The sequence below is a fragment of the Eretmochelys imbricata genome, chromosome 2 (assembly GCF_965152235.1).
Source record: "Eretmochelys imbricata isolate rEreImb1 chromosome 2, rEreImb1.hap1, whole genome shotgun sequence".
NCBI lineage: Eukaryota > Metazoa > Chordata > Testudines > Cheloniidae > Eretmochelys > Eretmochelys imbricata.
Window position 1 is genome coordinate 247,568,085 of NC_135573.1, and position 26,853 is coordinate 247,594,937.

The window sequence follows — 26,853 nt, forward strand, 5'->3', positions numbered from 1 at the left end:
CTGTACAAATTCAATGAACTATGTATATTCCACAGTGTCTAGAAGTTTAGAAGGTATTACCTACATCCAGAACAGTACAGTCTCTCGTGTCTACTATCACCCTTAACGTTACATATGGAAATCGAGAGGAGAAATCATGTAGGCCTTGTCTATACATGAAGAAAGTTAACTAGTTTAACAAAAGGTGTAATTTTACATCAATATAAACCAGTGCAATTTTCTCATGTAGACGGGCTTTAGCCTCCATAGCAACAAATCACCCATATCTAGAAAGACGATGTAGCACTGTACTATTTTGAAATAGTTTTTATGTTGTTCAACAGAACTGGGGATCTGCACAACTTGATTAAAGAAACAATCTCAGCAAGAGACAGCTCATCAGAACTAACTCCAGGGCTATTTAGATTTTATAGAAGGCTCCCTACCACATATAGAAGACACTTATGCACCACTACACTTATATTAACAGTGGCAACAGAAGGAAGATGCCTCCTTGGTAAATAGGTAAATAGGTACTTCCCTTGGTAAATAGGTACACCTTCTTGGCTGTAGTTAGTGCAAATGATTCCTACTGATTCTGCAATTTTCTCTTAAAAACAAAACAAAAACAAAACAAAAAAAACCCAACTGGCTGGTGCAGAGGCACTGGAAAATAAAAGGAAGAAAATATAAATTTGAACACTAGATTTTCCTCCAAAATGTTGCTAAATAAACTCTCTTCCTTCTTAATAATCATTTTCCTCTCTGTCCCAGAAGACAAGTGGCTTGTCTGTTCTGTAACATACATACTGTGAACTCTTCGGGAAGGAGACCTCCTTTTCATTCTGTTTGTACAGCATCTGGCACAATGGAGTCCTGGCCAATGACTGGGGTGCCTACGTGCTACCTCAATAACACACAATGAAATAAACTTTGCTTCTAGACCAGGCAAATAAGCTACAGAGGGAACTTGAACAATCTTAACTCTTTGGTTAGTATAATTGATACAAAAGGTTTTTCTCCAATAGATAATGTGCTAACATATACAAAAGTGAAATAAATCTCTCTCTCTTCATGCGGATAGAACTGTGGATACATCATTCCACAAAAAGCCAGGGCTACACAACACAAACAACGATGTGCATTTTTAATTCAAAGTTTCAGGAACGTATGCAAAAAAACGAGGTACTCTCCAATAATAATAAAGGTAAGTCACTTGGCATGATGATTTAAGGTGTGTGAGAGAACCAGAAATTGATGACATTTTGTAGATTGAACTTAGCTTTCAGTTTATTTTTTTTCTTTTCATCTCATTCTCTAGAATATACATAATTGACTGTACCTTTCAACTGTAAATTATAATTGTGCTCCTAGCAATGGGACTTATGTCTCAGATATTTGTTAGAACTATTATTCCTCTACCAGGCTTCGTATTTTACTGAGGAGAGGCAGTTGAATCAGTTTCTGTGCCCTCTCTATAAAACCAAAGACTACCTGAACATTTTCTAGTATTGTGTTTGCACAGATGTTCTTTTGATTTTTCACTCTATTTATTAATGCAAACAGAACCTATGGAACTTTTTTAAGGAAAAACTGTTCACATATTGAGTCATTTGAAAGTCAGGTATCTGTCAGGCAGACAAAGGGTACCCTCCTCCAGAAGTCATGCCTTGAGGCATGAGCTGGGGACGGGATGGGGAGAGGGCTATCTTTTATCAGCATTTAACCCTTTATTTTTCCAAGCACATGGAGTGTTACTCCTAAAAGAGAAAAAAAAAAAAGAGAGGAGACCTTCTGGCACCTTAGAGACTAACAATTTTATTTGGGCATAAGCTTTTGTGGGCTAAAACCCACTTCATCAGATGCATGGAGTGAAAAATACAGTAAGCAATATATATATTACAGCACAGAAAAGATAGGAGTTGCCTTACCAAGTGGGGGGTCAGTGCTAACGAGGCCAATTCAATCAAGGTGGAAGTGGCCTATTCTCAACAGGTCTCCTACAAAGGCCCAACAAAGAAAGTAACAGAACTCCACTAGCCGTCACCGACAGCCCCCAACTAAAACCTCTCCAGCGCATCATCAAGGATCTATAATCTATCCTGAAGGACGATCCCTCACTCTCACAGACATTGGGAGACAGGCCAGTCCTCGCTTATAGACAGCCCCTCAACCTGAAGTGTCTCCTACTGGTTTTTGAATGTTACAATTCTTGATGTCTGATTTCTGTCCATTTATTCTTTTGCGTAGAGACTGTCCAGTTTGGCCAATGGGCCACTTCCACCTTGATTGAATTGGCCTCGTTAGCACTGACCCCCCACTTGGTAAAGCAACTCCCATCTTTTCATGTGTTGTAATATATATACTGCTTACGGTATTTTTCACTCCATACATCTGATGAAGTGGGTTTTAGCCCATGAAAGCTTATGCCTAAATAAATTTGTTAGTCTCTAAGGTGCCACTAGAACTCTTCATTGTTTTTGCTGATACAGACTAACACGGCTACCACTCTGAAACCTGCTGAGAGCCGTCTCAAGACAGACAAGCAACATTACTTAGCTCTGATAGTGTTCAGTACGGACTTTAGTTCCAAAATGCCAGGGACATAACTGCAGGGAAAGGAGACACCAAATACAGAGGCCAAGCAGCTTTTCATTACCAACTGAGGAGTCAGAATAGATGCTATTTCCAGGCCCAAGGTGTCACGGCAGACCAAGACTGAAAACCCTAAGAAATATGCTCAGAGCTTAGACAGCCAAAAATGCTTGTCATGTTGATCTGTGTCAGACATAAGATGAGCCTCAGATAAAGCAGTGCCTAAGCTTAGGGGCTTTCACAGGATCAGTAAAAGGAAACCTTAAGCGGGGGGGTGGAGTGGGGGGGGTGGTAGAGAAAGACCTGCAAAAACTGCGCTGCTGAAGCTGTTTCTGAGATCCAAGCCCAAGGAAAAAAGGAACGGATTAGGGTTCAAACGATGCTTTTCCCCAGTTCCTATCTCCACCAAGCAGTTGCTCCAGAGCACTGAGATCACTAGAGAGGATACAACTGGAGAGCTGCAAGCCTTTTCCAAAGTTGTGCATACAAGCATAGCTCTGAAGTTAACAATAGGCAGAGCAGAGAGTGCTTATTATACAATATTCAAAACAAGTATAGCTGTTAAACTAAACCTCTCCCCACAAACAAAAAAACCCTAGCACCGTTCCTGAATTAGGACCAAGTTTCAAATTTCAGCCATTTTGACAGAATCCTGTCCATAAAAAATAGGTAACTTATTTTATTCATGTTTCCCTATTCAAAATCATCTGAAAAGATTTTCCTCAAACATTACCCACCAAAATTCACATCTGAACAGAGGTCAAACATAGAATGCTTCATGCCTAAAGAGGAAAGGTATGAACATGTGAGAACAGAAATTATGATGAAAACTGATTTGCAATGTTAAAAGCATTCACTACCAAGAAAATCATTAAGATAGGTAACAGCTGAATATCATTATGAATCTTCTCTTTTTTTCATCTTAATTGTGAGAGTTTGTAAATGATAGGTGAAAAAATAAAGTTTAAAAAGCAGAAAGATAAACTTATCAAGAGAAACTGTATCAAAAGGCAAATGGTAACTTGGAAAAATAAACATAGAAGAAAATGGCTTTCAGATGATGCACACATATTGTTACACTAAGCTCTCCACCACTTCTACTGATAGCAACCTCTTGTCAAACCAGCAAACCTCTTGTCTACCTCCAGCAAACTCTGTCGCAGTCCTTGCTTGTGCCATGGAATTCCTCACCCCACAACTTGTCAAGAGAAAACAGGCAGGAAGCATTTTGTCAATTTGAGATGAATTGGGAAGCATTGTGTCAATTTGCCTTCCAGACACTCTAGGAGTAGCTGGATGTTGTGGGGGAGGTTGAGGACTGGGTTTATTTTTCTGGCATGGATTTTTGTCCTGGTGCAGTAAACGTACTGTTCAATTTGTGTGGTTGCCACTTTCACAGAGTTTGGTTTTGGTAGTGTCCTCTGGTGCTGCGTCACAGCTTCTCTGAGGTGAAATTTGCAGACATGTGACTAACGTTAAGATTTTGTCTCGTTTATTTTTAGTAAAAGTCATGGAGAGGTTGCGGGCAATAAACAAAAATTCACGGAAGCCCATGACTTTTACTAAAAATAACTGGGAGCAGGGTTGGGGGAGGAATGACAGCTGGAGCTTCACTGCCATAGCCATGGGTGTGTGTGAGGAGGGGGCGGGGGGCCACAGCCCTGACCGCAGAAATCAAGGAATTCGTGAACTTCCGTGACTATGCAGTATCCTTACACATGACCATAAACTGAAGAGTTGAAGAGGAAAAAACTGCATCAGCTTTGTGTGAGGTTTCTCAACTTTCTCTTGGCTGCAGCAAAGCAATGGCATTTATTTGCTTTTAAATGCAGGGGAATTCTCCAAAAACTCTTGCAGATTTGGTGGCAGGAGGGCAGAATTCCACATTTTTTTTTTTGGTTATTACCCACCCATTTCACTTCCTGTGTCCCAAGCCTATCACATCTTCTCCACATTTCTTACACAACCAATCCTCATCTCCTCCACCATCCAGGTCACTGCTCTCATCTCATACATATCTCCCCTCTGTGCTAGAGATGTGAGGGAAAGAGGGACACAAAGGGAAATCATAGGGCTGTGCAGGATTAAGCCACTTACACTCTCCTGCAACACCACACTCTGCCTTCCCATGGGCAGGTGCTACTCAGAGTTGCTCCTTCTAGCACTACTGTCACATGTCTGATAACAGTGTAGAGAGGCACTATAGGGAAGGAGGAAGTTTACTCCCTGCAAAACCCAAGAACACTTCCTGATATCATTAGCCAGGGCTGCAAGGTGTTAAAGGTGTCTATCTGGCCATTCAGCAAACTGCATTCCACTCCTAGACTCACAGACTTTATCCACTTGCAGGTCCAGAGGGAAGATATATATGGTAATTTTGCCTTAGCAATGGGATTCCATTTTCAGATATTTGAGAACTCTCCTCTGTCAGCCTGTATCTTTTTTTTTTTCTTCCTCCCTCAGATCTGTACATGGCTGAACAGGGGTAGAGCTCTGACACAGAGACTCAACTAGTCTCACCCTGCATATCTGATTTCCCACACTGCAGGCTTCTAAGAAAGCAAAGGGGTCTGACTGAACAGTGTGCCTGTTCTGCACACAGAACTTAAAGCCTGGATAAACCTACTAATTAGGTTAGCCTGATACAAACTTCTGAAAATGTCCTTCACAAGTAACTCACAGCATGCTGCTTGGACTTCACAGAAATCGTCATGACATAATCCAAGGAAAATCAACTTCAAGAGCATATTGTTGGACTATAATTAATGAAGTGGTAGAGACTCGCCCATCTGTTGCTAGGTACAGTGGGCTTGAAAACAACCAGATGGAACCAATTTAGTTTGATCTCTTGCAGCACTCTCATGTGGGCTTCTCTGGAGCAGCAAAAGTCTCGGCAGAAGTCAGGCTTGTAGCCCAACCTCTATGATATTTTCTAGAAAGATTGCCATGATTCTGCCGAATGCAAGGCCATGTTGGCTGACACATTTCTGTTTAGAGAGAAAAAACCCCAGTGCCCTCAATGCATTGGTTTGAAAGCTGGCATTTTATGGAGCTTTCTGGGTGTTCTTAGAGAAGCTGGTAACTACTTCAGTGGTTGACGCTAAATTTTGATCATCCATATAATATTTGTCAGGCAACTTATTTGGGGGAAAAAAATGCTAGGGTTAAAGTTAAAGTTGTCTTTCCACCCTTACCCAATCTGTGTCTTTCTTTTCTGCATCTACTCTCTTCTTCTGGTTCAGGATGATGATGCCTGCAATAACCTGCATCACTGGAGCTCCTACATTGAACTACCTAGTAGCAGTGCATGATGTTGAGTGTGAAGATACTAGTCTACTTCACTCAGACTGTATCTGAAAAACTTCAGTCCAGGAGTCTAGCATTACATGTTCATCTGCACTTTCATAGGATAGTCAGCAGAAGAAGTGGGGAAAGAGAGGAGTGGGTTTAACTTGCTATTCGCTGAATGTGCATCCTCAACATGTGGCCAAGCAACAGATGTTCATTCCTGGATCTGTATAAAACTTCTTACTTTACCATCTCACTTGTAGTTCTGATTTGCTACTCCATAACCTGATGAAATAGACTGTGATTCTGGAAAGCTGGCCTTTATTTCTCCAAGTCTCTCTTACAACTTGCTTTTTAATTTGACCACTCTTTTAACCTCATTATTTTTACTTTTCCACATAGCTAAGTCAATTCCATTACTCAACAAAATTAAGCATAAATTTAAGAAGATTTCACATTTAATTATTTCTACTTTCTGGTGTTCTTTACCAAGTATAAGTCCCCTTTTTATTTATTATACATTGGGATTCATTTAAAAATGATTTAATATACCCAACTCATATTTCATTTTTACTTGTTTTCTATTTGTGCTTCCATAGTTGTCACTTCAGTACTTCAGTTAATATAAGACTTAACTCTTTTTTCTGATTTCTTTAGCATGATTTGAAACAGATAAAATGTGAATGGAAAAGTTTCCTTGCCCTTTAAAAAGAAAGTTTAATAATTTCAATGATAGTTAAGGGTCTCACAGCTTACAGCATTTGATGCTAACATCCCATTGCATCAACACCCCCATGCCCTATAATATGACTCAATCTTGCTCCGAAATTGGGGATCTGAAGAGACTGTGTGAAAATTTGGGAATTTCACTAATTTTGCTTACATGGAAGTAGGATTGGGCCCTCAAGTTTTAGTGATCTCATCTGCTGCAGGAAAAAGTACAAGTACTGAACTCATAAAATCATAGAATATCAGGGTTGGAAGGGACCTCAGGAGGTCATCTAGACCAACCCCCTGCTCAAAGCAGGACCAATCCCCAACTAAATCATCCCAGCCAGGGCTCTGTCAAGCCTGACCTTAAAAACCTCTAAGGAAGGAGATTCCACTACCACCCTAGGTAAACCATTCCAGTGCTTCACCACCCTCCTAGTGAAAAAGTTTTTCCTGATATCCAACCTAAACCTCCCCTGCAACTTGAGACCATTACTCCTTGTTCTGTCATCTGCTACCACTGAGAACAGTCTAGATCCATCTTCTTTGGAACTCTCCTTTCAGGTAGTTGAAAGCACCTATCAAACCCCCCTCATTCTTATCTTCTGCAGACTAAATAATCCCAGTTCCTTCAGCCTCTCCTCATAAATCCAGCCTCCTAATCATTTTTGTTGCCTTCTGCTGGACTCTTTCCAATTTTTCCACATCCTTCTTATAGTGTGGGGCTCAAAACTGGACACAGTACTCCAGATGAGGCCTCACCAATGTCAAATAGAAGGGAATGATCACGTCCCTCAATCTGCTGGCAATGCTCCTACTTATACAGCCCAAAATGCCATTAGCCTTCTTGGCAACAAGGTCACACTGTTGACTTATATCCAGCTTCTTGTCCACTGTAACCCCTAGGTCCTTTTCTGCAGAACTGCTGCCTAGCCACTTGGTCCCCAGTCTGTAGCAGTGCATGGGATTCTTCCTTCCTAAGAGTGGGACTCTGTACTTGTCCCTGTTGAACCTCATCAGATTTCTTTTGTTCCAATCCTCTAATTTGTCTAGGTCCATCTGTATCTTATCCCTACCCTCCAGCGTATCTACTGCTCCTCCCAGTTTAGTGTCATCTGCAAACTTGCTGAGGGTGCAATCCACACCATCCTCTGGATCATTAATGAAGATATTGAACAAAACCAGCCGCAGGACCGACCCTCGGGGCACTCCACTTGATACTGGCTGCCAACTAGACATGGAGCCATTGATCACTACCCGTTGAGCCCGATAATCTAGCCAGCTTTCTATTCACCTTATAGTCCATTCATCCAGCCCATACTTCTTTAACTTGCTGGCAAGAATACTGTGGGAGACCATATCAAAATCTTTGCTAAAAGTCAAGGAATAACATGTCCACTGCTTTCCCATCATCCACAGAGCCAGTTATCTCGTCATAGAAGGCAATCAGGTTGGTCAGGAATGACTTGCCCTTGGTGAATCCATGCTGACTGTTCCTGATCACTTTCTTCTCCTCTAAATGCTTTAGAATTCAGGATTTGGAAAGTAAAGGAAAGGAAGGTTGAAGTAATGTTTTGAATTTTTACATTCAGAATTCTGTTAATGATTGGGAGATAATCCAACATGGTCTTTTGTTTGTTTGTTTAAAAGAGTCTGCCATTCTCCTTTAAAAGATGAGATTTCCTATTTAAAGTTACTGTGGGCTTGATTCTTCACTAAACTGCAGGAAATCTCCTTTTGGCAAAGCTTCTAGGGATGTATCTGCACTAGACTGTTGCTTCCCCTGGTGCAGCTTATCTAGCGGGTGCTATTGTCGACTTCACTAGGGTTTCCAATCACAGGCATTTTAACTCAGAGCAAGTTTAAATGGCATGGTTGTTAAAACAATGACAGCAGTCAGAGTTCTGACTTAGTGCTCCCACCATTGCAACCTCCAATGGAACTGCTCTCATGGGAAATTCAAATGGCTAGAGTAGACAGACCTAATTGTTCATTTGCTGCTGCAAGCCCAGCTGCGAAATGCATGTTCAGCAATAGATGTGGAAGCAACAGAAAAGCTAACATCCAGTGAATCTACATTTAGCCAGTGGACCATCTAGCTAGGAACAGAGCTAATGCCACAAGAGGACAAAAAATGCTTTGGCAGTTAAAGATGCATTTTCTTTCCTCTTAGATATTTTTTTCAGTTTTGTGTGCTTCCTGTTTTGTATTCCACTTATACATTTAATAGAGGCCTGTACATCACTGCATTCTGAACTTTGTACTTTTCGCATATTTAATACAGTTAAGCCTGATTAACAAATCTCACACACACACATGCCCCGGCCCCCTCAGCCTGAATGGTTAAAATTTGGCAAAGTATAAGTAACTGTAGGCACCCTTTACTAGAGGGGCCTCTGAACTTAATTGGGAGTGTTCCAATTCGGAAGATCCTGAGTGCTCCAATCCAGCCTTTGAGACTACAACTTCCATGATGCCTTGGGGAACAGAAAAAAAACTTCCTTTCCTGGAGAGTTCAGGGAGAGGAGCTGAGTCTGTTTTTGTGGAGCTCTGCCCATATCAAGAGCTGCTACTAGGAAGCCAGAAGCTGCTACTGAGAGCCTGCTGGGGCTTGGATTAAGCAGAGAGCCTCAGAGGCTGTTGACGGGCTACACTGGAGTCAGGGCAGCTGGTCTGCTCAGAACTGACTGAGTGCAGGCAGTGAGAGTAACCACTGCCTTTGCTGTTTGGGAAAGTGCTTGCAAAAGGAAGGGAGTCAGCAAAGAGACTTCAAAGGGTTGCTGTAAGTCTGCAAAGAGGTGGAGTAGTCGTGTCATCTAACCAGAATCCAGAACTGCTGACATCTGGTTAAAACAACTCTAATCTTCAGAGCGGGTGAGCAGCTTGGAATGATCCCAAATTAGAAATGTTCTGCCCTTTGTTACATTGGCTGGAATGCTGTCCCCAGCTTCAAGATCTTTAAGCATGCTCATGCAAATGTTTAGAACTCTGAAATCCAGAGGAGTGCACACTCAGGAGAGGGATAAAGGGTGACAGTGTAAATGCAAGTTATATAAATTTCATTTACTACTGTAAACTGTATTTGTTAACTGATTTGGGCCTCAACTGGAGTACTGTGTCCAGTTCTGGGTGCCACATTTCAGGAAAGATGTGGACAAATTGGAGAAAGTCCAGGGAAGAGCAACAAAAATGATTAAAAGGTCTAGAAAACATGACCTATGAGGGAAGATTGAAAAAAATAAAAGCTTATTTAGTCTGAAGAAGAGAAGACTGAAAGCGGGCATGATAACAGTTTTCAAGTACATAAAAAGTAATTACAAGGAGGGAGAAAAATTTTTCTCATTAACCTCTGAGGACAAGCAGCAAAGGGCTTAAATTGTAGCAAGGGCAGTTTTGGTTGGTCATTAGGAAAAACTTCCTAACTAACTGTCAGGGTGGTTAAGCACTGGAATAAATTGCCTAGGGAGGTTGTGGAATCTCCATCATTGGAGATTTTTAAGAGCAGCTTAGATAAATACCTGCCAGGGATGGTCTAGATCAGCGCTACTCAAAGTGGTGGTCCGTGGACTGGTACCGGTCCGCGAGCCATCGGCTGCCGGTCTGCGCACACATTGGGAAAAAAAATTGCCAGTCCCCCCATCAGATAGCTTGAGAAGTACTGGTCTAGATAATACTTAGCCCTGCCACAAGTGTAGGGGACTGGACTAGGTGACCTGTCGAGGTCCCTTCCGGTTCTATGGTTCTATAATTTATCGAACTGCCCCTTGCTGATCTAAATTAGTAGTGACATTCAATCTCAGTCTGTTATACCACGTTTCCTTAAATTGTTAAGTAGAGGCGTGTTAACTCTAATCTAAGTGTATATTGTTTATAATTGGTGCTTCTGAGTTAGACCCATTGCACAGATTAGCTCAGATTTATTCCTGGAGGCTCCCAAAGGCATGCCAGTGAGTGTGTATAGGGCCCAGCCAGGTGGAGGCACTGCCAATTTTAATCCCTTTACTGTACAAGTAAAAGGACTGCAGCAGAGAGGAGGAGAGAGGATTCGCACCTATCCAACATCACCACTGGCATACTCAGGATCTCCTTTACTGTCAACAACATCAGGCGCTCAAGCACACTGGTGAGTGCTGCTTGCTCCTGAGTAACCCAAGGAGGAAGGGAGTGGAGGGGAGTTACACAACTGAAAAGAGGGTCTTATGATGGAAAACATTAGATAATTTTAATAATATGTGGTGCTACCAGCTCCACCTATAATCAAATAATAATAATAATAATAACAGAAGGCAGAATTAGGCCCTAAAACTAAACGATGCCAGGAAAAAAATGTGGCTGACAGAAGTTCGCCAGCCAGTTCAGAGTAGGAAGCAGTGATTTGCCCCAGAGGATGCGGGGAAGGCTGAAAATCTGGTTTTCAAAGGCAAGAGCATATTAGGAGGCACACAGTGTAAGCGTGATTTTCTAATCTTTACATTTAATTGTTTGTGTAGCAACATTTCCGTATAGCTAGAGACAGGAAATTATGCAATATGCAAATTTCCTTTAAAAAGACAGCTTTGCTTTCTCTTCCTGTCTACCTCTAAAATGTTCTGACTAGTGTCTCTCACAAGGTGAATGTTTGTTGGATTTTTTTTAATTGGGGCACGATTGCTTGTTTTTAAATAATGGAATGGTGGAACTACTGGAATAAGCCCATTTTCTTCTAAAGTGATGTGTTACAAAAACGGTATGCTAAGTTACTAAAGAACAAGAAATAACACTCAGAGATAGGCTGATATTATTTCCTGAGAGCATGACAATGGAGGGCTTTATAAACATCATCCCCTAAAAACTCAATATACCTATTCCTAACTGTACAATGTTGCTAAAATTAATATTATATTTTGTTCTCAAGCAGTAGCAGTGATGTATTTGAGGCTGCAATGGACACTGCATTTGAAATCCCTATCTGAAGGCTGACATTGTAGCAGAAACCCTATTGAGGTTAGGAGCTCAACAGTTTTGTAAAAGAAGCCAGAGCCAAGGTCTAGGAGCTTCATGGGAAATCTGAGCTGTGGGGACCTAAAAAGAAAGAAGGATGAGTAGGGGGGCCAGGAACCATGCAGACTTTACCACCATGTAAGTTTACATATAATTGTATATATAAATATACACATACACTACCACTACTGACTGTAAGGGCATGGTTTTTTTTTCTTTTTAGCTCACTAAATAGCCAGTCTGATGTAGAGAAACCTGGTTTAATTTCTGTCAGAATGGATTTCTTACGAATTAAAAACTCCATTGCAGGTGGAGCCCTGCACCTAGAGTCTATGCATACTGCAAAATCAAGGTCAAAGTTAATCCCATTCTTTATCTTTGTGCACTTGAACAATTTTATATATTCAAGATTTTCTAATTTTTATTTAAATTTATTAGAATTTATATATTCAGATAGACCCTCATTCTGCTGCCATTGAAATAAATAGCAGAACTATATTTTACTTCAGTGGTGCAGGACCAGGGCCATAGTTATGGCTCACATAGTCCTAGTTTCAGTGACTTGTAACTTTCCAAAGCCCTAAATACTTCAATACTTTAGGGCTGGAAGTTCTCATGCCTGTTCTCAGCCAAAACCTGTTTAAAATGTTGGAAGTCAAGAAAATGCAGGGGCACACTATTTGCTGAATGATATTGAAATAATTTTAACATCCTTTTATACAGAAGCAATATAGTGTATATTTTTCAAAGAAAAGCATACATGGAAATTTAAACACAAAAATCTTGTAATGCACAATTGCAGTCAAGAATTTACCCACACATAAGTGAGAAAATTCCAAGTTAGGTTACACATAGCAAGGTTAATTCACTCTGCAGTATAAAGGACTATATCTAATAGCTCTAACTATTCAAAGTATATGTAAAATGGCGGAATTAGGGATAACCTGTGAATGGTCTCAACTTGAATGCTGCATATTTTTTAAACTATATTTTCTTGATTGTGTCTGAAATTCATTTTAATTAAATCTAAGGAACAACACCAATCCCCTTTCTTGGCCAACAGCAAAAATGAAACTGCACAAATCTAAATTATGAAGCATTTTCACTGGTACTTTATTGGTGGTAGCTTCTATTTGGTCAAGAGGTAAGGGGTAAAATTTTCAAAGCCCCCTAACTGAGTTAGGAGCCTAGGTCTCATTGAAAGTCAATGAAACTTAGTCTCCTATAAAAGGCACGTCTGAAAATTCTACCTGAGGCCAATAGTGGCTAAGTTTATAATTAACGGATAATTCTTTTACCCATTAATTTGTGCACTTTGTAGGCTTCATACTAGCTATTTGCATCACTACTGAAACTGTAATTTCACCTTCTCAACTTCCTATGGAGACAGCTCATGAAATCTATTTGGTAACTTGAGTCTGATTTATATAAAGCACCCCCTGAGACTAACTCCAAGACAGCTTAAGAATGGCAATACAAGAAAACCCTTAAAACTGATGCCATACATTTAACAATTTAAAAGTAACATCCCCTTTTATTCATAAGAGTTGCATCAATCTGGCCTTGTATTTTATGGAACACATACAAACCGTGGAAAATGGAAGGAAAGTAAACAAGAAAAAAATGCAGAGATCACAGCTTGTACAACCTTCCTGCCAAAAGAAACTAGATCTGTAACTATATTATATGACTGAGTGCGCAGTCCACAAGGAGCTGCTCTGTTTATATACAATGCTCCAGTCTACCCCAGTCAAGGACTCCTCACTGGAGAGGGTGAGGGGAATGTAGTTTAAATCCTCTAGAATTAATCTGATATCATAAATCAAACCCACAGCCTTGGAAGCCTTCTTTGCCCTGTCCTGTAATTTATTTAACAAAAATAAGTTACTCTACCTGCCAAAACCTGTTACTCTTCCCTAATAAATCAAGACAGTTTTTTAATCTTTAGGCTCAAATAGAGATTACTTCACTTTGTGCAGTAACTGTAGTTCTCTGAGATGTGCCCCCCTATGGGTGCTCCACCTCAGGTGTGAGCGTGCCCCCACACCTTCGATCAGAGATTTTCATTAGCAGTGCTCATTCGGCCTGTGTCCTGCACCAAGGCTGTATCACTTTGCACAGGCGAACTGCCCTCAGTTCCTTCTGCACCACCAAGTCTCGGAAGGAAACTCCAAAACAGAAAGGAGCACATCTCTAAGAACTACAGTTAATGCACAGGATGAGTAACCTCTCTTTCTTCTTCGAGCAGTGTCCTTATGGGTGCTCCACTTGAAGTGACTCCCAAGCAGTATCCCCGTAGGGATTCTCAAATTTGGGGTCGGGACCCCCTCAGGGGGTCACGATGTTATTACATGGGGGGTCGTGAGCTGTCAGCCTCCACGTGCTTTGCCTCCAGCATTTATAATGGTGTTAAATATATAAAAAAGTTTTTTTAGTTTATTGGAGGGGGGTCACACCAGAGACTTGCTATGTAAAGGGGTCACCAGTACAAAAGTTTGAGAACCACTGATCTAGAAGCATCGACTAGCGCATAGTGTCTGGAGAAGGTATGTACCAAGAACCATGTAGCAGCTCTGTAAATTTCAGATACGGGACATTCTTAATTAGAGCTATAAATATAGACTGTGACCTTGCAGAGTGAGCTGACCCTCCAGAATGAGGTGGGTGGAATGCGGGCAGCACTGTCAAGCAATAACACATCCAGGAATCCATTTTGATAATCTTTGGGTAGAAATAGCAGAACCTTTAGATCAGTCTGCAAATGAAATTAATAGTCTAGGACAGGGTTTCTCAACCTGTCAGTCAGGACACAAAATTGGGTCACACTAGAATGTTTCAAAGGGTTGAGTAGCAGCTCCTGTGGCTCCTGTCCCACAGGCCTGACTGGGCTTGCCTCCCTGCTCCAGGCACTATAACCTCTGGGGTCCAAGCCGTCAGGTTTGGCCCAGCCATCATGATGACAGGAGTCCAGGTAGGCCAAACCTGAGTGAGTGGCACTGCAACCCCATGAGCCAGGTCACAACTTCACCCACACACATTTGGTCCAGTCGGGAGGCAAGGCCAAACCTGAGCAGTGCTGTAACCATGGAGGTTGCAACGCTGAAAGCCAAGCCCAGCCAACCCCATAGCACAGGAGTTGCAGGAGCCGCTACTGTGGGGTGAGTTCCGGGGGGCAGGACCTGGCCAAAACCACTCCCAGGCCTCCACGCCCAGACTATTTACTGGGTCGCAACAGGCCATAAACATTTACAAATGGATCCTGAGCCCCAAAAGGTTAAGAACTACTGGTCTAGGAGATTTCCAAAATTAGTCCTATCTAGGGAGAAGGCTAACTCCCTTCTAATATCTAGAGTAGGGAAAACAGTCGCCAGACTACAATTATGTGGTTTGGGAAAGAAAAATGATAGGTAAATATCTGAGTCAAATGAAACTCAGAAGGAAGTTTAGGAAGGAACTTTGGGTCTGGCTGTAAGGAAACCTTGTCCTTGTAGAAAGGAGGGTCTGCAACTAAGGCCCCAATTTCTTTGACTCTGTGGGATGATGTAATAGTCACTAAGAACGCTGTTTTCCAAATTCAGTAAAGAGCAGGTCACCATCAGTTCTAAAGGAGGTTTCATGAGACTTTTAAGAACTAAATTAAGGTCCCCAACCAATGTGGGGACTTTAACTGTGCAAAAAGATTTCTCAGAACTTTCATGAGAACACTCACAATTTATAGTTGTAGCGAGAGCAAACCTCAAGAATCCCTCAATTGTAGTATGGAAAGCTATGAAGGCAGCCAAATGCACCTTAAAAGAACTAACTGACAGTCCTGTTTTCTTTACTTGCAGCATGTAATCCAGAACAAGCTGAAGTGAGGCACATTCAGAAACAACTTTCTAGAGTTTGCATCAGTGACTAAATCTTCTCCACATTTGAGGTAGAATTTTTGCCTAATTTTGTTTAGTAATATCTGGTATGCCTCTGCAGAACAAGCAGACTCTAATCCCGTGAACCATGAAGGAGCCACACCTTGAGGCAGAGAATTTTCAGATTGGGATACAGCAGTTGATTGCTGGACAAAGAGCGAAGTGAAACAAGTAAGGAAACCATGCCTGCTTTGACCACAATGGCGCTATTATGATAACTCTGGCCTTACCATGTCTGATTTTGTTCACCACTGTGAGGATCAGAGGCACCAGGGGAAATGTGTAAACAGCTTCTTTGCCCAAGGGAGAAGGGCATCCCCCAAGGAATTATGACCTAAACCCCTCCTTGAATAGAACAGATGGCATTTTTCATTTGTAGCTGTGGCAGCGAAGACCATTTATGGAAATCCCCTAGTTTGAAATATGCCCACAAGAATCTGGAAGTCCAAATCCCAATAGTAGTCCAGGGGAAGACATCTCCTGAGAGCATCAGCTGTGACATTTTGCCTGCCTGGGAGATAACACTGCTGTAATTCTTATGTAATTTTTTATGCACCAGTTCCAGAACATTGCTTCAGCACGGAGGGAAGGGGATTTCACTCCTCCTTGCCAATTTATATAAAACATTCAGACCACATAGGGTATGTCTACACTGCAATTTGAGAACTGCAGCTGGTCCGTGTCAGCTGACTCAAGCTCCTGGCACTTGGGCTAAGAGGACATTTAATTGTGATGTAGAAGTTTGGGCTCATGCTGCAGCTCGAGCTCTGGGACCCTCCCACCTCGCAGGCTCCTAGAGCCCAGGCTCCAGCCTGAACATCTACACCACAATTAAACAGCCCCTTCACCTGAACCCCACAAGCCTGCATCAGCTGGTACAGGCAAGTCACCGTTTTTTAACTGCAGTGTAGACATACCCATTGTCTGTTATGACTTTGATAGACCTGAATCTCATGAGAGGCAGAAAATGAAGGCAAGCATTTCTGACTGCTATGAGCTACAACAGGTTGACATGGAGGTTGTGTTTTTGGGCTGTCCATATGCCCTTGAACAGTTTTGACAAGGTTTGATAGTGTCATGAACCTGTCCATGGAAAGGAAGGCCCTGGATGCCAAGGAATCCAGGGATGCTCCAATAAGTTGTATGTTCTGTACAGGAGTCCGTGCGGATTTTCCCATGTTCAACTCAAGACCCAAGTCCAAGAACAGAGAAGGTGCCATTTGTGTGGCAGTCAACACCTCTTGCTATGACTGATCCGTGAACAGCCCATCATCGAGGTATGGGAATACCATGATCGCCTGACAATGCAAGTAGGCAGCCACTACCAATAGAACGTTTGAAAACACTCTTGGAGCTGAGGAACTTCTGCTACTGGCTGACTGCAGTCTGGCTTAGTTTATTTTAGTACAATGCAGACACACTAAGCTCTGTCTCAGGCAAAGGTGGCTGAGAAGGAACTGAGGGTGGTTCACACACACAACCTGATATAGCCTTGGTGCGGGGCACGAGGATATCAGCAGCGCATGCGTGGGCCGAAGGGACACTGATCATAAAAATATCTGATGAAAGGCGCGTGGGGTGCACGCGCACCTGAAGTGAAGTACCCATAGAGACACTATTTGACGACGAAGAAAAAGTTATAGTTAAAAATATCTAAATTCTTCTTACTTATATATGATGGGGTTATGTGTACGGCTACAATTTTGTCATGGACATTTTTAGTAAAAGACATGGACAGGTCACAGACAATTAACAAAAATTCATGGAAGCTGTGACTTGTCCCTGACTTTTACTAAATATGTCCATGACAAAATGAGGAGGGAGGAGAATCGAGCACTCTGCCCTGCTGTGGCTGGGACAGATCCCTGCCTGTGGTGGCTGGGGAACTGCGGGGCATCCCCAACTCCCGTGGGGACTGGTGAGCTACCGGGGATTCCTCCCACCGGTGGCAGCTGGGGAGCTGCATGGGACCCATGCCACTCTGGGCAACAGGGGTACCCCGCAGCTTCCAGCCACCACGGGAGGTGGGGGTACTGTGCAGCTCCCAGCCATAGCGGGCTGAAGTCATAGAGGTCTGCAGAAGTCACGGATTCCGTGACTTTCGCAACCTCCATGACCAAATTGTAGCCTTAGTTATGCGTAATGCAATTGTTTGTGTAAATATTTCACCTATCATACCTGAAATTAAAGATCTAACTGAAATAAAAAGCTTTTAAAGCCAGCTCAAGATATAGAAATAAATTACACTTCCTTACATATTTCAGAAGAAACTGTCTATCAAGACAAGTCCAGTTAAACTAAGGCACCATCTAGAACTCATGTACACAAGGGAAACCATGAGTTCTCTTCTTCCAGGACAATGCCAGTATCGCCACCAAAAGACTTGAAAAGCTGAAGGTCAACATAATGCAGAAGCAGTAGATTTGACATAATGGAACACAAAATCCAGCATCCCTACCCCTGGCAATAGCTAGTATCCGATGCTGCAGAAGTAGAAGACATCACACAAACACCTACCTAATAATGAACTTCACTAATTGCACAAAGCTTTGCAGAAGATGTGAGTGTGCTCAGGATTCATTCCAGATGTCTGCAGGTGATATAAACCAGCTTATTTTCTAAATAATGAGATTTGATTACCCTTCTCTTAGCATGCCTAGGTGGAATTCTAGGTCATTTAAATTATTGAGCCCTTTAAAAATATGCAGCCACCGTATTTGACTGCATGACCTCCACTAGCAGTAAATTCCACTGGCTGAGTGTATGCTGGTTGAAGAAATATTTGTATCTGTTCTAAAGTTACAGGGCATTCATTCTATCAAGTGACTCCTTGTTCTGGTTTAATGAGGTGAGGGTGGAGGGAGACTCAATCATTTTTATCAATCCTCTGTATTTTTGAATATCTCAGTGCAGACATCTCCTGTCCTTTTCCTTTCCAGACTGAATAATCCTATTTTTTCAGTTATATCATAAATAAGTCAGATCATATCTCTAATCCTCTTTGTTTCCCTTCTGTGCATCATTTCATAGTCCTTGTGGCCAACACCACTGATGAGTCTCATCTCTTCTTTGGTTTTTCATTTTCTCCCACTGAAGTAATATGAGCTGCTGAGAGACAACACCTTTGTCCATGCCCTTCAACTGAGATTGAATGGGAAGCTGTAGGGTCCAGAAACTCTTTACCTTTCAAGCTCCTCTCTTTAGAAATTATGGACAGGGGGTGACTACACATTGCAACACCTATCTTTTAGGCCCAGAAGAATTGCACAACCTCTTATTAGGCACCAGGCTCCCCATACAATGCATAAGGAGAATTAGGAGACTAAAAAAAGGGATTCACAAAAACCAGCATACTGAGCCAGGCGCCACCTAAACTATCCTCATGAAATGCTGAGGAGGGAGGTGTGTCTTAAGCCCCACCCCTCAAAGGGAGTCAGGTGCCTAAGTACCTGCCAGAGAGAGAGAGAGAGAATGATTTTATATCCCAGTGGTTAGGGCACTCAACTGGGAGGTGGAAGAACTGGATTCAAGTTCCTGTTCTGCTAGCTGTGGATCAGGGATTTGAACCCATGCCTCCCACATCCTGAGAAAGTGCTCTAACCTCTGCATTATTGGTAAAAGGAGTCCACATCCTCTACCAGCATCTTTTGTGTGGGTTTAGGCATCTGTTGTGCCTACCAAATTGGGCCCTCAAGGCAAGCTAAGTGGGGGAAGGCCTAGTTTGTGAGACCCACTGGCACTTAGGCATGAGGCACTTAGAGTGTCAGGGCTTAGGCAGCTGTGTACATGCCCAGCCAAAATTTAGGAGCCTCAGGGACTTTAACAATAGAAAATTAAGGATTTTAGACACCTTCAAGACTATAGGCAGCAGATCAGTGGTGGTTTTGCAAATGCCAGAGACAACAAAATTTTGGGCATAGATACCTAAATCCCCCCTTGTGCATCTAGCCCTATGGGTTTCTTCTCCTCTTTGAGGACATCTATGTGAAGTTACCCACACAGCAGTAATCTTAATAAAAACAAGATTTATTAAAACAGAGAAAATTGAAAAACAAAACAAAAAACTTTTGCTTAACATACTAGATTTACACTTCTCTAAAACATTTTCAGCTTAGCTACTGATAAAAAAGGAAAGCAAATAAGCTTGTATCCCTTAAAACCAATATCTTCTCTGACAATTCTGGTCAGCCTGTCAGTATTGCTTGCTGCCCAGAGACAATAACTGCTCTTTTGTTCCCCACAGACACACTTACTTACATGCCCAGTTTTCCCAAACACTGTTCTAAAGACAGAGTAAGGTTTGGTAGATAGTTTCAGTCTCCACCTCTCAGGAGATGGTCCTCTAAGGAAGAAAAAGCACTTAATGAAGATTAATGGCTGCCCTTCTAGAGCTCAATGAACTAGCTCAGACACTGCCTGTCTTTGACCACCGTGGCTGGCTACACCCAATTTCGGACAGGTCCCTTGATAAACCTCTTAAGCATTTTTTCCCCTCTTGTCATGAGCGAAGAGTTATAGCCCCCCTGTCATAATTAGCTATCTCTTATGATGATGAGTGAAAAACAGCTAAAAAAATTTTCCTCAAATTGACAGGTCAGTCTTTCTTTTTGCCTTTTGTGGTTTTAGGTCTAGTCCATACAGTTTCTACCGATATAACTATGTTGGTCAGAGGCAATGTTGTATTGACATAGTTATACCAGTACAACCCTAATGGGAACACAGTTATGCTGGTAAAAAGAAAAGGAGGACTTGTGGCACCTTAGAGACTAACAAATAAACTAAGGTGCCACAAGTACTCCTTTTCTTTTTGCGGATACAGACTAACACAGCTGCTACTCTGAAACCTGTAGTTATGCTAGTGTAGCTTATTCCAATTCCCGTATGGGAATAAGCTATTTTCGTATAAGCATATTTACATTGATGTAACTGCAACCCCTCTAGGAGGACTATGTCGCTTTAACAGTTTGCCAACCACAAGTGTTCAAAAATCATAAGCCAAACAACCCATAATCATGAGATTTTTTTAAAATAACTTTTGGATTTTTTTATTTGATTTCTGGTTCTGAGCCATTTGGGTACATTTGCTTGGCATTTTCAAGCTCTTCTCCACAAACATGAGAGCTAGAAACTTACTTTTAAAAAAAATGAAAACAGATTCTCATGCAATCTCTTGATTCCAGGAGTGGAGGCTTTAAGAAAAATACCAGATATCATGAAATTAACAATAAAATCACAAGAGTTGGCAACACTGGTTTAACTATACCAGTAGAGATAAACCAGTACAACTTTTCTGCGTAGATAACCCCTTGGAAGGATGATTGTCTTTAGAAGTTTTTACCAGTTGATTAGCAATTAACTCAAGGTAGTAAGCAACTTTGCAAAGGCTAGTCTGGACACTGTCCAAACTTTGTTCCAGGTTGTGGTTTACCTTATATCAGCAAGGACTACTAAGGTGAGTACAGTCATGTCTACACTATAAAGTTTTGCTACTTTAACTAAACCAGTACAGTTCAATCCCACCTCCCCATGCCTGGATATACCATTATAAAAGTGCTGGTATCTGTATAGCTTTATTCTGGTTCAGACAGCAAAAGGCACCTTTACTATAGTATAGTGTAACTGCCTTCACATCAGGGGTTATACTGGTATAACTATATCAATTAAAAAATCACATCTCCAACCAGACTAGATATACCAGTATCACTTTTCTAGCCAGGCCTAAGAGTTTACAGGATCAGTCCTTTATTCTGCAGTGACCCCACAGAATTTTTTGTACGATAACAGGATGTCTGGAAAGAACAGCATGTAGGAATTCAGGGTGGGGTTGCACACTGGGTTCCATATCACCAACAGGAAATAAACTCTGATCTGGGGCTTCAATAAGTGTATTACACTTCTCATACACTAAACTAGATAAGACAACTAACAGCCACCTGAGGGACAGTACTATAGATATTCAAATAGATTTTTTTTTCTAAGTTGAATAAAAAAATGATTCAAAGGGGTCCTTTTAAGTAGTCAGAAATAATTGATTATCTAAAGAAAGGTATCTTTGTATACAAATATTGTATAGAATGAGCACTGTGCTAGAAAGAATACAGGGATAAATTTCCTTTCCAGATGGTAGATTTGAATAAACACTACTGTCACTATGTTAATATATGATAGACTGCCAATGAGTTAGTATTTCATAACCAAGACCTTTGGTTCACTAGAAAGGTGTGTTCACTAGTAAGGTTTTTATAACATGTTAAACTCCTTGTGTTGTTAAGGTTTTAACATGTGTCAGTTGGCCAGGGTAAGCCCTAGAGGGCAGCCATTTCAGGGCAGATTTTTAAATGTGCCTGTGACTTTGAGTGCCTAAAGATATAGGTTGGCACATAGTGTGATTTTCAAGAGTGCCTAGGCACCTAACTGCCATTGATTTTAAGTAACTTAACTAACTGATTGAACTAATTGATTACCAGTTATTAACTTGAATTAATTAATTAACTAAATGCTAGTCTACACACTTCATAAACATTTGTGGCTCAGCCTAGGGCAGTGGTTCCCAAACTGGGGTTCATGAACCCCTTGGGGTTCACAAAATGTTACAGGGGGTTCTCGGGAAAAAATTCCCTAATGGCGGACAGAGATGTCCCTAGGGACCCCAGGTAGCATGGGGCCAGCGTCCCAGAGCCCCTGGACTTCCAAGAGCTAAGCAGATCAAAGCAAGCATATCTATCACACTGAGGAGATTTAAACTTCAAGACTCCTTATAAGAAATGGAAAGGAAGGTGGATGTTTTTGCTGTTTTTAAAATTAAATAGGCAGCTAGTATTGTTTTTAAAATTATTATGAAGAACAAGTTTAAGCTTTGTTGTAACGTGCGTTGTTTGCCTGGACTGCTCAAGACCTGAATACTTGCGTAGGAGGAACTCTTTGAGTTGGCTTCTTAAATCCCTTCATGCTGTTTCACATCTGATACTCCTTGATGAAACATAGGAGCCTTGTCTTATAACAGGCTTATTCAAAGTGATACAGACTATGAAAGTGAGATCTTGGAAAAGTGTTGCCGTTTTCATAATGTAATAAAAATACTGTAATGATAAATAATAATTAATAATATATAGTGTGTAATAAGCATGTCATAAAAACAAGTAACCACAAGATTCAGGACTAGTGTACTTAGGCAAGACTAGTTGCAGATGCAGACCAAGCTACATTTTATATGGTGTAGCTTTAATTTGATTCCCTCTTCTCTAAAAAGAACACCAAACACTCTTTTATTTGGGGTCCTACCGAAATCACAGTCCATTTTGGTACATTTCACGGTCACAGGATTTTAAAAATCTTAAATTTCACGATTTCAGATATTTAAATTTGAAATTTCACTGTGTTGTAATCATGGGGGTCCTGACCCAAAATGTGGTTGTGGGAGGGGCTCACAGTATGGCCACCCTTATTTCTGCACTGCTGCAGGCGGTGGCGCTGCCTTCAGAGCTGGGCTACCAGCCAGCAGCTGCAGAGCTTCCTGCAGACAGGTCTGATCTGACCCCAGGAGAGGCTCATGCAGGGGAAGAGAAAGTCCCATCCCTCCCCAGCACAGCTGGCACTAGCAGCTGGAGCCCAGCGCCTGGTAGGAGCCTTCGGCCAGCCCTGCCCCTCCCTGGCTTCAGGTCCAGTGCTTGGGGGCTAAAGGAGCCTTGGGCTGTCTGTGTGTGTCTGAGGGGGGTGACCACAGTGCCTCCTGACCATGCCACCCTGGACATTCATCCACATCGCCCACCCGTAAATCCAGCCCTGCTCCCACCCAAAGTGATAACCCCCCCATACCATGACACCCTCACTTCTGCACTGCAGCTGGCCACGCCACTACCTTCAGAGCTGAGTGCCCAGCCAGCAGCTGCCACTCTCTGGCCATCCAGCTCTGAAGGCAGCACAGAAGTAAGGGCAGCAATATCATGACCCCCCTACAATAGCCAGATTGTATGTGGGAGACCAGATTTCACAGTCTGTGATGCATTTTTCACAGCCATGAAATTGGTAGGGCCCTATTTATAATATTTTTTGATATGGCCTCTGACGAGAAACAGAAGACTGACTGCCTCCAAAAGATGCTATCTAGGTTCTACACTGTGGCCAGTAAGGGATTTACAGATAGATTTTTAAAGATGCAAATAGGTGCCTCATGAGATTTTCTAATGCCCCTAGATGTTTTTAAAAATCCCACAAAAGATCTATCTGCATCTTTAGGTGTGTAATACCTTTAAAAATCTATCTCTTAGTGAAAGTCTGGTGACTAGGTGCAGTGGCAGGTATAAGAGAATGAAGTCTCAGATTGTGACAAGCATGTCTATTGAACGTAGAGGCCCTTGAGGAATTCCACCTGGATTTCAACAATTTCCATCCCACTATCAACTTCAGCCTGGACCAGTCCACACAAGAGATTCACTTCCTGGACTCTACAAGAAATAAGCGATGGTCACATAAACACCACCCTATACCGGAAACCTACTGACTGCTATACTTACCTACATGCCTCCAGATTTCATCCAGACCACATCAAACAATCCATTGTCTACAGCCAAGCTCTAAGATACAACCGCATTTGCTCCAATCCCTCAGACAGAGACAAACACCTACAGGATCTCTATCAAGCGTTCTTACAATACCCACCTGCTGAAGTGAAGAAACAGATTAACAGAGCTAGAAGGGTACCCAGAAGTCACCTACTACAGGACAGGCCCAACAAAGAAAGTAACAGAACACCACTAGCTGTTACCTTCAGCCCCCAACTAAAACCTCTCCAGCCCATCATCAAGGATCTACAACCTATCCTGAAGGACGATCCCTCACTCTCACAGACCTTGAGAGACAGGCCAGTCCTCGCTTACAGACAGCCCCCCAACCTGAAGCAAATACTCACCACACAACAACCACACACCACACAACACAGCAACCACACACCACACAACAAAAACACTAACCCAGGAACCTATCCCTGTAACAAACCCCGTTGCCAACTCTGTCCACATATCTATACAAGGAACACCATCATAGGACCTAACCACAACAGCCACACCATCAGGGGCTTGTTCACGTGCACATCTACCAATGTGATTTATGCCATAATGTGCCAGCAATGCCCCTCTGCCATGTACATTGGCCAAAACGGACAGTCTCTACGCAAAAGAATAAATGGACAAAAATCAGACATCAAGAATTATAATATTCAAAAACCAGTCGGAGAACACTTAGTCTCTAAGGTGCCACAAGTACTCCTTTTCTTTTTTCAACCTCCCTGGACACTCAATAACAGACCTAAAAGTGGCAATTCTTCAACAAAAAAACTTCAAAAACAGACTCCAACGAGAAACTGGAGAACTGGAATTAATTTGCAAACTGGACACATCAAATTAGGCCTGAATAAAGACTGGGAGTGGATGGAGCACTACAAGAATGAAAAACTAATTTCCCCATGTTAATTTCCCCTACTGTTACTCACACCTTCTTGTCAACTGTTTGAAATGGGCCACACTGATTACCACTACAAAAGTGATTTTTCCTCCTGTTGATAATAGCCCACTTTAATTGAATTGTCTCATTAGAATTGGTAAGGCAACTCCTATCTTTTCATGTACTATGTATATATATCTTCCTACTGTATTTTCTACTCCATGCATCTGATGAAGTGGGTTTTAGCCCACGAAAGCTTACATCCAAATAAATTGGTTAGTCTCTAAGGTGCCACAAGTACTCCTCGTTTTTTTTACATAAAGAATGGAACGACTGTAACACACTGTTTGTCCTTCAAGGTGCCAACACCTTAAGCAAGGTGTGGAGAGCCACCCACTGCTACTAACTTCAGTGGGAGTTGAGACTGTTGCTGCCCTTTAGAAAGCAGGCCCTATAAAGGTATTGCAATTCATAATTAACAAGTACAGTCCATATTATTCAGCTGCCTAGATACTGGAAGTCTGACGCTGAGTTTCTATAATGTCGGGGTTTTAAGTCATTCCAATGCAGATTTTTAACTACAGTAATGTCTCAAGAGCTTGTTTGGAAGGAGGGAAGGGGAAGAGCAGGATGGAGGAAATTATTATATAAAATATCAGGAGTTAGTTTTAATTTTTAACTATAGATATCCCATTTGGACTCCATTCCCATCCCCTGCACACAACAGCAGGATCTTCTGTCCTCTGAATATTGAATTCAAGAACACAGCAGGAAGTAAAACTACTTTAACAATATGTTTATAGGAATGTCCTTGGAAATATAGCTCATCATCAGAATACTGTCTAGTGTTTACAATCCAGCATGTCATTTTTGCTTATATCAGGGCAACAGAGAATTAAAAATGCAGTGTCCTCCTTTTGTTTTACTGAACGATGACCAAATAATTTTATGACAGCAAAAAGTTTCCAGATTTTTTTTTTTTAAAATAGACCCCTTTATAGTCAACTTTCATAACAGAATTTGGAGGAAAAGAATTAGTCATTAAATCTTTTTAAAAAGTAAAACTTAATTATCCCTCCAATGACCTTCAGCTGTGGGGGAAACTGGCGCCACTCTTTTTTAATCAGTTACACGAAGCTGTTTGGATTAGTTAAAAGAGCTTATCAACTTATCACTATTTAAATGTGTTGTCTAAAACAGGAAATGTAAATGCTCTTTACCCAATATATAACTGCCCTACCATGAAAATGAATGGTATTTTAAGAGTGAAGGGATCCAAATCCTTTTCTTATTAGTTGGCTATTAGAAGAGTTCTGAAATAGTGGCGTTCTATAATTTTCAAGTTACAGTTTGACTGAATTCTGACCTCAGTTACGTGCACGCAACTACACTGAAATCAGTATAAGAGCAGAACAAATGGAACCCAATAATGTTTGCGAGGTACTTAAATACTACACCATGATAAAGCACAAAAATAAATGTGGCAGATTATAAATGGCCCTTACTCAGGTGTTCAGGGGAAAAGAGAAGTTTGCATGCCCAACCCACACAAGGGCACTCACTTTGCCCAGGACACTGTGTTTCAGTGATGTGTTCCTGGGGGCACTGAGTGCTCCCAAGCAGAGTGACTACACTAGGATGAGCACAGGGGCGTTACGAGGAAAAATATATTAAACACTGTGAGGCACCCAGAAACTACAGTAACAGAGGTCATATAACTAAGTACCACAGATATAGACAGACAGGTAGGAGCAGGCTCAAATATCCTGAAGGATAGTGAGGTCTGAACACCATCCCAGTGTACCAGCTCACTCAGAGTAATTATTGCCATCCATCCACCATCACACAGTTCTCCTCCACAGCACCCCATACTCAGGCCAATGGTGAAGCGCCACAATTCACCTAATACATGGATACATTCAGTGAATACATTCAATAGGAGTAACGTAGAGCT

The 26,853-nt window shown here is 41.7% G+C and overlaps 1 protein-coding gene across 7 annotated transcripts in view; it reads right to left on the reverse strand.

The window, feature by feature from the left end:
• ZMYND11 (zinc finger MYND-type containing 11) overlaps nt 1–26,853 on the reverse strand; it is a 161,242-nt gene that overhangs the window by 96,067 nt on the left and 38,322 nt on the right. The window contains exon 1 of one of the 7 annotated variants that reach the window (XM_077808344.1): nt 6,437–6,508. The exons of 5 other annotated variants lie outside the window; for them this stretch is intronic. The gene's annotated coding sequence lies outside the window, so the exon portion shown is untranslated. One more of the 7 variants, XM_077808345.1, reaches the window with a different exon arrangement.